General features: G+C 40.2%; 1 long non-coding RNA gene across 1 annotated transcript; it reads right to left on the reverse strand.

Annotated features, from left to right (window-relative positions):
* Positions 1 to 8,283: 8,283 nt before the first annotated feature.
* LOC144891137 (uncharacterized) lies at positions 8,284 to 9,624 on the reverse strand. Its single transcript, XR_013622731.1, has 2 exons — positions 9,487 to 9,624; positions 8,284 to 9,169 (listed from the first exon to the last, which is right to left on the reverse strand). It is a non-coding gene; the product is annotated as an uncharacterized LOC144891137 (long non-coding RNA).
* Positions 9,625 to 10,359: the final 735 nt, after the last annotated feature.

Consider the following 10,359-nt stretch of genomic DNA (forward strand, 5'->3'; position numbering starts at 1 on the left):
GGTGGGCAGGCCGAGGATTGCGGGGCCAGCGGCCTTGACTACGAAAAACTCTGCATCGACCCACTGGGTATTCCTTTTCTTGCAGGGGATGACAAGGGTGCCAAATTGCCGAATTTGTGAGTCATTGTAGGCCGTTAGTATTGTCTGGAGTTTCTCCTGAGTATGACCAGGTAGCGGCAGCCCAGAGAAGTCGACCTTGTGAAAAGTTACATTTGTCTGATGGAGGGGCAAGGCAAAACGTTTGTATATCAAGGCAAAACAAGGCAAAACACGAATACATTTGTCTGTATATCCGAAGGGCAAGGTATTTCCCTCTGCCCCAGTATCGACCTTGACTCTCAGGGAGTGAACACCAGCTCGGTCAGGTAGTGAAATGGCCAAGTCTGTGAAAATCTCTCGCCGGGAATCCATGGTCTGGCTGTGGGTTTTGATGGTGGTGAAGCTCAACGTGTCACAGTCCCTGTCGGGGTCTTCATCTCTCCCCAGGGTGTGGATTGGCTTTCGGGTGAAGGATTTGTGCCCTCTGGTGTCTGGGCGGGTTGTCTGCCGGCCTTGTTCTTGCCTCATTCTTGAGAGACAGACGGCCTTCTCATGGTTTTGCCTTCCGCATGCCTCACAGGTTGAGCCCCATGCTGTGCATCGGTGTCGGGGCTTGGGTGGATGCTGTCTTCCATAGAAACGGCACTCTTTTGGGTGGTACCCAATTGTGTGGACAAAATTGGTTGCCTGTTGGGTCTGGGTAAACTGCTGCATGTGAGTGACAGAGGCCTCATGTGCCCGACTTATTTCCAGGGCTTGGTCCAGCGTGAGAGAGTCATCCTTCGCGAGGAGCACTTTCTGTAGCTCCTGATGCCACGTCCCCGCAATGAGCTGTTCTATTATGCGCTCCTCCGCCTCGGGGGTCTTGAACTTGCATTTCCTCACTTGCTGGCAACATCTGGAGATGAAATTGTCCATAGTTTCATCTTTGTCCTGCTTAAATCGCTGTAAGCAGAAACGAGCCACACCGTAATTTGCCTGGGGTTTCAGCTCAGCTTCAAAACGCTGCCAAACAATCGCTGGCGTCACGGTGTTAGGCCTTGTCACGGTGTTATTGTGCCGTCGGCGTTCTCAAGGCCCCACGAACTGTGGCGTCGCAGGCCTTCCTCACCTGATAGCAGGAGAATGTGGTCGACTTGTTTGTCACCTGCGACGTCCTTCACATAAAAGTAGAGCTGGGTACGCTTTCTGAATAGCTCGAAGGCTTCACTGAGGTTGTCGCTGGTCCAATCCATGCGCGCAATCATGGGTGCGTCCGCCATTGTGAGCTTGGCTTCAAATCCCTAGATGGGGTTCCAATCGGGTTCGTAGGTTCGCCTTTCGCTGCCACCATGTAATAAGATGAATCCAAGTCTCAACTAAGGAGATGAGCAGTTTAATGAACAGCACAGCAAGCCACGTCACTCGGCCTCGTATCCCACATCAGGTCTGCCAGCCCACCGCCCTCCTTCGTATCGGTCACGCCCCCCCGCTCACATATTCATGACACTGTTTCGATTTTGATGATTTGCGTGTGATATGATTCAACGGATCGTTGAAATATGAATCGTTGAAAATAAAAAAAGCCTTAAATTTCTGATATTTTGCCATCGCCATATGCAGATTCGCCACGGACCCACGATCGATGTTTCTCGACGTGAACGTACCTGTTTGTTTGCGAACAGGTACGTTTTTCATGGAAGTCCTTCACGAACTTGCTGTCCATGTCTGACGTGTGACTGAAGGTGCTACAGGAATGTGGAATTTATTGGTTTCATGCTTTAGCATTCACCGTATCTGCATTGCCTGTTTGCTTCTGGACTCCCACCCGTGCGTAGCACAGGTATTTCTCTAGAATATTCAAAAAAAATTCTTTCAACATTTCCCTTTTAATATCACCCTGTCAAACATTATTTCCGAATATACACCGCCTCGGAAAGCATCACAAAGCAGGTCGCTCTGCAATCTACTTGCAACACAGGTGTGAAAAGAATAAGAACAAAAAAGTATGTATTCGAAGAATTAACAACAATTCATTTGCATGATGTACAACACAAAATGCACTTAAGTGAATAATGAAATTGTGAAAAACACGTATGAGGGAGGCCTACCTTGGTTGCGTTTTCCTCTTTAACAGACGCATCTTACGGTCTTTTATTTTTTTAAATGTCGAAATAAATTCGAAAAACCTTCAATGAAAAATCGAGCAGCGGACGAAAACACGTCGACACAGCGAAATATCCACATTGAAATGATTGTTCGTCAGCAATACCCGAGCTATGTGACGTCACAGTCCATTTTATCACGTGGTACATTGTGTGACGTAAGCGTCCTGTACTTCAACAAAGAGTAGTTTCAGCACGATCAGAATCTTAGATTCTGAGTCTTAATTATTGCTATTTATTAATATTGAAATAAATGAACCGCTATTTATTTTGGGGAAGAAGAATTGCTTTTCGAGGTGGGTTTAACTTCCTCATTCTATTTCCATCATAATAATACACAGAAATGCCGATTTTAAAATGCTTTCTTGACAGGAGGTGTTATTTCAATTTCACCTCTAAAACCTCCTCTTCCGAACACTCCAACCCTCCCCCTTGCCCTCCCCCCACGCACAATCCTCATGTGACGTCATCGCACTTACGAGTCGCCATGTTTTTGGGTGGGGAGGGGGAGGTCCGGGGGGTGGATGTCACTTGGAGTTGCAAAGTACAGTCGAGTTTTGAGGAAGAATTAGAATTAGTGCAATGTAGGGATCAGAACACAACAGCAGAAAAGGGATAGTTGAGAGAGGGAGAGAAACAGCAATAGCAGAGTTGAAGGCCAAGATGGAGGCTGATTTGGACAGACAATGGGTGTGGGGAGGAATGATGGCAGGAGAGGATTCATGAGGTGGACAAGGTAGAGGCTGACTTGGATAATGTGTGTGGAGAGGAATGAGGGGCAGGAGAGAATGCATGAGGTGGACAAGGTCGAGGCTGACTTGGACAATGTGTGTGGGGAGGAATGAGGGGCAGGAGAGAATGCATGAGGTGGACAAGATAGAGGCTGATTTGGACAATGTGTGTGGGGAGGAATGAGGGGCAGGATTCATGATGGGGACAGAATGGGTAAGGGAGCTGTTGAAGGTTTTATTCCTGATATGACAATGGGAACAAATACAGGCCCTAGTTATAGACAAAGAAAGGCAATGTATAATGATGAAACAAAAGCAGAGAATAGTTTTACCGCAGCAGTTTCCCTTCATGGTATATTTGGATTTTGTGATAATGATAAAGTTTTGTATGGTCTTAAAATTCGATTTCAACTACAAAGGAATGATAGATAGATTGCTTTTGGGACTGCTAACGCTTTTGGTGATGATAATAAATTTGTTATTAATGATTTGTGTTGGTATATTAGTGAATATACTCTAATCTTAAAACGGAAGAGATGTTAAATGGAAGACTTAACTCAAAGAAACCGCTAAATGTATCATACTGTAGCGGCTACCGCTGGGTTTACACAATCGCCTTGCACCTACCAAGGACGCGGAGCGATCACCATGCCGGGCTCGTCCAGGACGCCCAGGCAGGCCCGGGCATGCCCGGCCATGCCCGCTCTCGACTTGCCAGGCCGCGTCCGGGACGCCCGGGCATGCCCGCCCTCAACTTGCCAGGCCGCGTCCAGGACGCCCGGCCACGCCCCCTCTCGCCTTTCCTGGGCAAACTCTCCGGGATAATGTGTATATATATTGCTGCCCGATAAACGGGCTTTTGGAGAGTACCCGAGTTGTTTTGTTTCAATAAAGAAACTCGGACGAATTCCAGCTTTTTGTCGCGTCCATTCTTCCGATTACGTGGGAGCACAGCTCCTACAATACCTTCAAAAAAGATGTCAACACGTTAAACTGCAACACACTACCTCCACTTGGAATTTAGGTGTTCTTCAAGGAAAGCCACGATACCTATGGCTCATTTTTAAGAAACCAGATGGAGATGAAGGTCCTGATAAGAATAATGCGCTGAGTGATAATGCGAAGGTGAAACAACTTCGGATTTCTCTTGATGACACATTTTACCCGCGAGATAGATTGGAAATTGATTGGGAAAAAAATGATTATGTGGAAGCATACATGTCTTACCAAAAGGTGTGTGAAAGCAACGGTCATCAAGAGCCCATTTTGGATATGACTGCTTTTCAAAAACTTTGTACAATCTATGCAATTGACCTGAGTTCTCAAAAGGAAACTATAAAGTCTAATAGAGTGGATACTTCTCTATACATTGAAAGGGGGGAGAGTGAAGAAGTTGATACATATTGTTTGCTTTTGGAAGAAACAGAATTGCAGATTAATACAGATAATGGTGTTATGATTAATGTCACATCGATTTTTCTAATAAATAAATGAGTGATAAAGTATCAACTGATGTACATGTTAATAAAATCAATCTTGATAAACTATCGTCTTGTATTCAAAATCAAAAGCCTTCTCGTTGTATTATTAATGTTTATACAATTCAAAGAAAAGGAGCAGTAAGAATTGATGTTTTGCTCACAAGAGAGCGGGTGAAAACACTAAATGATACCGGCTCACTTAAATTAAAAATATCAAAACCTATGTTAAAGAAATATTCAATAATAGAGACGAGAGGAGGATTTCTCCCATTTCTAATTCCTTTATTTGCTGGTTTAAGTGCGGCGGGAGCATTGACGGGTGGTATTTCAGCAGCGGTAAAAACTGCTCACGAAAGGAAGGCACAACTAAAAGCTCAAAAAGAATTGGAAAGACAAAACAAGGAGTTGGAGAAATAAATTAGTGGAAGTGGTGTAATTGTAGAATTTGCTGAAAAGCTTGAAAGACTACCTGATAAAGTGAGATTGTTACGCTATTTATTTTGGTGTTATCGCACAGGCAGGTGTTAAACTAACTAAAAGGGGTAATGGATTATATCTTTCTCATAAATAAATAGATAAATGGTTGAAACAATTTGGAAAGAATATGATACGTCAAATATAGAACTTGCTAAGTATTATAAAAAACTAAAAATTGATAATGTGGTTATTTGCATGAGAGATGAATTAACAAAGTTGTCCAAGAATACAAAGAATATTATTATGAATTTAGACACACAGAATGGTTCTCTTTGGGTTTGTTTTCATAATAGTCAGGATAAATAATATTTTGATAGTTATGGTATACCACCACCTGCTGAAGTAATAAAATTCTTCCAGAATGGTGTTTATCAAACATTTCAAGTTCAAGACATTAATTCTAAATGTTGTGGTCAATTATGTTTATATGTATTATTTCAACTCAACAACAATGAAAATTTTTATGATGTCATTTTAAATCTAATATAAATGACTTATGTTGGAAAAGATGCTTCTATCTTTGGAGTATCCCGAGAGTTGGATATTGATTTATCAAATTATAATGCAAAGGCACAGGCTGAATGACAAAAATAGAATATAACCAAAAATATTAACATGAAAAATACTTATAAATTAATCAATTGTCCAAGCCCCACAGATGCGAATGACTTGGTGAGATTCAGTGATTTAACAAAATATTCTACAGCACTCTTTATCAAACAAGTAGAATTTACAAGCACAACACCTGGACCTGCAAACCATACACCTTTCCTTATTAAATTTAACAATCTACTGAACATTGAATTATTTAAAGAAGGCCGCTTAGTTAATATGAGAATAGAAAAATGGGGGTATGTTATGCCTGATTTGGGGTATAATTGGACTTTTTCAATAAACCTACAAGACCTACATGATTTAAATAATTCTCGTATCGAAGAATATCACCCACTTGGTGTGGATAATGAGATATGTGGAAGCATAAATAACACACAACAAATACACGATTTCAAGATTAGAAAATTATATGATGGCGAAGTGATAGTTTATATGACAAAGACGGAAGGAAATCGGATAAAGATAGAAAGCCGAGGAATACAAACCGATTTAACAATTGGAAGATGGGAAGGTATTACCTGTCATCATATTAATTTCCCCTATAGCCTGGTGTTGGCTTAGCCGTTAGGGTGCCGGCTTGGGATCCTAAGATCCTGGGTTCGAATCCCGGTCGATCGATGAATTAACGCTAGGGGGGTTGACTCAGCCTGTCATCCTTCCGAGGTCGGCAAATTGAGTACCAGCTTGCTGGGATGAATGATCACGGTGTGTACCCCGACTTAGAATAGGTACACCGTATCGCTGCACATCGTAAGAGCGTGACCAAGGGTTGGCATCAGGAAGGGCATCCGGCCATAAAAAAAACATTGCCTCAAAAAGGGAACCATGATTGTCATGGGGCCTGCAAGGCTAACCCCCACTCTAGTGGGGAAAAATGGCCTTAAAACTATCATTCATTCATTCATTCATTCATTTTAATCTCCCCTATATTTCAGAAACATGAATTTTTTTATACATAAATGGAAGGGAAAGGATGACAAAAGAATTATAATTTTTGTATTCAGGGATACCTACAAGAAAAGGGTGCTCGGTATTACATACCTTATGAATTGGAACATATACATGGGAATTTTAAAATTAAGAACTGGCCTTACACTGATATTGCTAAACACAAATGGAGACTTGATTAAAATATTAAATAAAAATGAACTTCTCAAAGTTATGAAATATAAAACTCTTTCAGAAATAATCAACAAATCTTATTGGTATCCCATTATGAGAAAAAATAATCACAGATGCAAGGATATCTCAAAATCCAGATGAATATATGTATAATATTCTATGGGGAGATGGTTCACAGGTAGCAAGGGATGAGGAAGGAGTTGAAGAAGAGAGGGAGAAAAGAGAGAATGAGGAAAGAGAGCAAAGAGAAGAGGAAGAGAGTGAGAAAAAGGAGAGGGAAAAAAGAGAGAAGGAGGAGACGGAGGAAAAATATAAAAAGATGGGAATCAGTGACATTAATAAAAGATTGAAGGAATAACAGCAAATAAATCAAACTCAACGCACTGAGGAGGAAAATAAAGAAATGAAAAGTCGAATAGAAATATTAGTTTCAAGAATAACTGTTCCATCACTTTCAGGGGCGGAGATTTAAACGAGAAAGTGGGGATTAAGAAGAAGAAGGAAAAGATTATGTGGTTGATGCTGTTGGTGTTATTGACTTTAGTTCGTTTTATTTGTAAATAAATGGAGGAGAGAGTGAAGGCATTCCTAAGGATTCTTTATGTTTTAAAAATCAAGATAGAAATGTATATGTTGAAAACCAAAAAGGTTTTCGTACTCTGTAGGAATTTTTCTCATAAATAAATGAGTTATTGTGTTAAGTGTAAAAAGAAAACTAATACGAAAAATATATCGTTTGTTAAAGGTAAAAATAATAGAGTTTATGAAAAGGGGATATGTTTAGTGTGTGGCTCTAAAAAGTGTTAATTCATTTCTCAGCATAAATGTGGGGGAGATATACAAAAAAATTTGTCAGGGAGTAAATTTACAACAACTGGAATACCAGGGGAATTACACCTACCAGGGTATTCCTTCTGTGGTACAGGAACAAACTTGGATAAAAGATTAGATGAGGCTGACAATCCCAAACCTTGGTCTAAACCTCTAAATAGGGTTGATGAAGTGTGTATGAAGCATGATATTGCTTATAGGAATACCACTACGTTGACTGAAAAACATAAAGCCGACAGAGAAATGTTGTATAATTTGTCTTTGATACAAAAATCCAACGCTGAGAGAGAAAGTTGATAGGTTTATCGTGAAAAAATTGATAAGTGCTAAATTGAGGTTGGGACTTGGGGTTGGTAATCCAGGTGTTTCAACCTCAAAAAACTATTAAGCTCTGATGATGACATCAAGACTGAGGAGCTTTTGGCCAATGAGTTACATAGACCAGTAATCACAAAATTTAAAAGAAGGAAGGTTTATTCCAAAGGCACTGACCACATCTGGTCCGCTGAGTTAATTGAACTAAATAATGATAAAGGATACAAGTATGCTTTAACCGTTATTGATTTGAGGAGCAGATATGCTTGGGTTGCTCCTATGAAAAACAAAAGGGGTAATACTCATATGTTAGCTTTCAGTGGAATATTTAGTAAGAGTAAAAGAAAACCAAATAAGTTATGGACTGATGAGGGAACAGAGTTCTATTACAAAATATTTATGAAATTTCTTAAGGGGGAGGGTATTCAAATTATACAGCACCTTTAATGAAGGGAAGGCAGTTGTTATTGAGCGTTTTTAATCGTACTTTGAAAGAGCGACGACAAAAAAAAAATTCACACAACTCGGTTCTCAACAATGGGTGTATTTAATTCAGGATATTGTTGATAATTACAATAATACAGTTCATTCATATTTAATTCAGGATATTGTCGATAATTACAATAATACAGTTCATTCATATTTAATTCAGGATATTGTCGATAATTACAATAATACAGTTCATTCAATAATACAGGGGTTACATACAGATGTCAACAATAATACAGATAATTACAATAACAATTACAATAATAATACAATAATACATTCAATAATACATTCAATAATACAGGGAGCCTGGTGTTGGCTTCGCGGTTAGGGTGCTGGCTTGGGATCCCAGGATCCTGGGTTCGAATCCCAGTCGATTGCTGAATTCAACACCAGGGTGGTTGACTCAGCCTGTCATCCTTCCGAGGTTGGCAAATTGAGTACCAGTACACTGGTGATTCCGTATGTGTGCACAAAGGTGACCAACAGGGTTGGCGGCAGGAAGAGCATCCGGCTGTAAAACATTGCTTCAAAAAGGGGACCAAGGTGCCCGGAAAAAGGCCAACCCCTGCTCTGCGGGGAAAAATGGCCTCCAAAGGTGGTTCTTGTTTTTTATTCAATAATACAGGGGTGGGGGTTGGATGAGGGGGGGTGATGGGTCATTGGCAGGAGCGCATTTCCCCCTTCTTTTTTCCTTTATTCTCTTTTTGTAATTAATAATTATATAATTGCAGACAAAACGAATATTATTAAAACCATACAACATTAAAATCTTGTCATTATTTCGCCATTTTTCTTGGGGTAAGAGTCGATATTCAGTTTCCTCCCAGCATGAATTGAAGTCAGCTCCACTAGATCTTTTACCATACAACATTAAAATCTTGTCATTATTATATTGTACACAGAGGCGAGGCTCGTGTAACAGCTAAAGGAATGGGAAGGAGGAAAAATGAAAGATAATGTTAGAGTGCAAATGTGTTTGTACAGTAATAAAGTCATGTACTACAGTAGCTGCAGCGAACACTGAATAGCTGCAGTTCCCTTCATGAGTGACAGATATGATTGACATTGATTGTACGGATCAGGGGGAGACCTCACCTGCTTTGAATTTATACAAATATCTTCACTCAGTATTGTGAAGTTCTCGTCATGATATTTTGAACAACGAAGTGACAGATTGAACAACTTGGTGAAAAAGTGTGCAAATAATTAAATAAAGTCCTTTGAGTGTGCATAGTATACCTGTAGTTCTGTCGACTGGTTTTTATTCAAAAAAAACTTTGGATCGGCCAACCCAGTGAGTCGAGCTTCGCGCATTCCTGGAGATCTTGCACATGGGATTGACGTACATCGGATCTTCTTGTCCAGCCACCATTATGACGACTTCTTCTTATGCACACACATCAGCAAAAGTTAGTCAAAAACACTCAATTGCACTGTCATCATAATTTCCATCATTATCATGCCTTTCAACAAAATCCTGGAATGAATATTTATCCATCTACATCTCTCTCCTTCTCCCTCGAGCCATGATAAACTGCTTCGTGGAGGGCAGCTCAAGTCACCCCAAGCTGATTGCAGGTGAAGAACACAGTTTAAGCAAAGTTAGGAATAATTTGTAATGTCAGGCAAGAATCTTGGCAACTTACATTCCAACAGATATGATGGTTTCCTCAGGTGTTCGGGTGGAGGAGGGAATCTGAACCGCTTCTGAGGGGCCTTTGAAAAAAGACAATAGAAATATGAAAGATTAATGTATTGATATCTTCATCAGTTTGATAACTCTTCATTAGTTTGAAATGCAATGATGGAACAGGTAATCGATGGAAAGGTGAATTCGGTGATTTCATCCAATTGAGGGGAGTTGCAATTCTTGTTATTTATCTTGCATGGCAATGATCAAGCAAAATTATGATTACAATTATCTCTACAATTAATGATATTCTTCTTCCTCAAAGGAAGTATTAACAGCAATGTCTATTTAAAAAATGAAGCACCAAAATTAATTTAAACTTAACATCTTGATGTTGGGGTTGGCTGAGGTTTGCACCCAGTATATTCACACCAACTTCACCAAAGTACTGAAGAGTGCTTACCTGTTGAATGGCAAGCATA

Source organism: Myxine glutinosa, chromosome 3 (genome assembly GCF_964187855.1).
Source record: "Myxine glutinosa chromosome 3, kmMyxGlut1.1, whole genome shotgun sequence".
Classification (NCBI taxonomy): Eukaryota; Metazoa; Chordata; class Myxini; order Myxiniformes; family Myxinidae; genus Myxine; species Myxine glutinosa.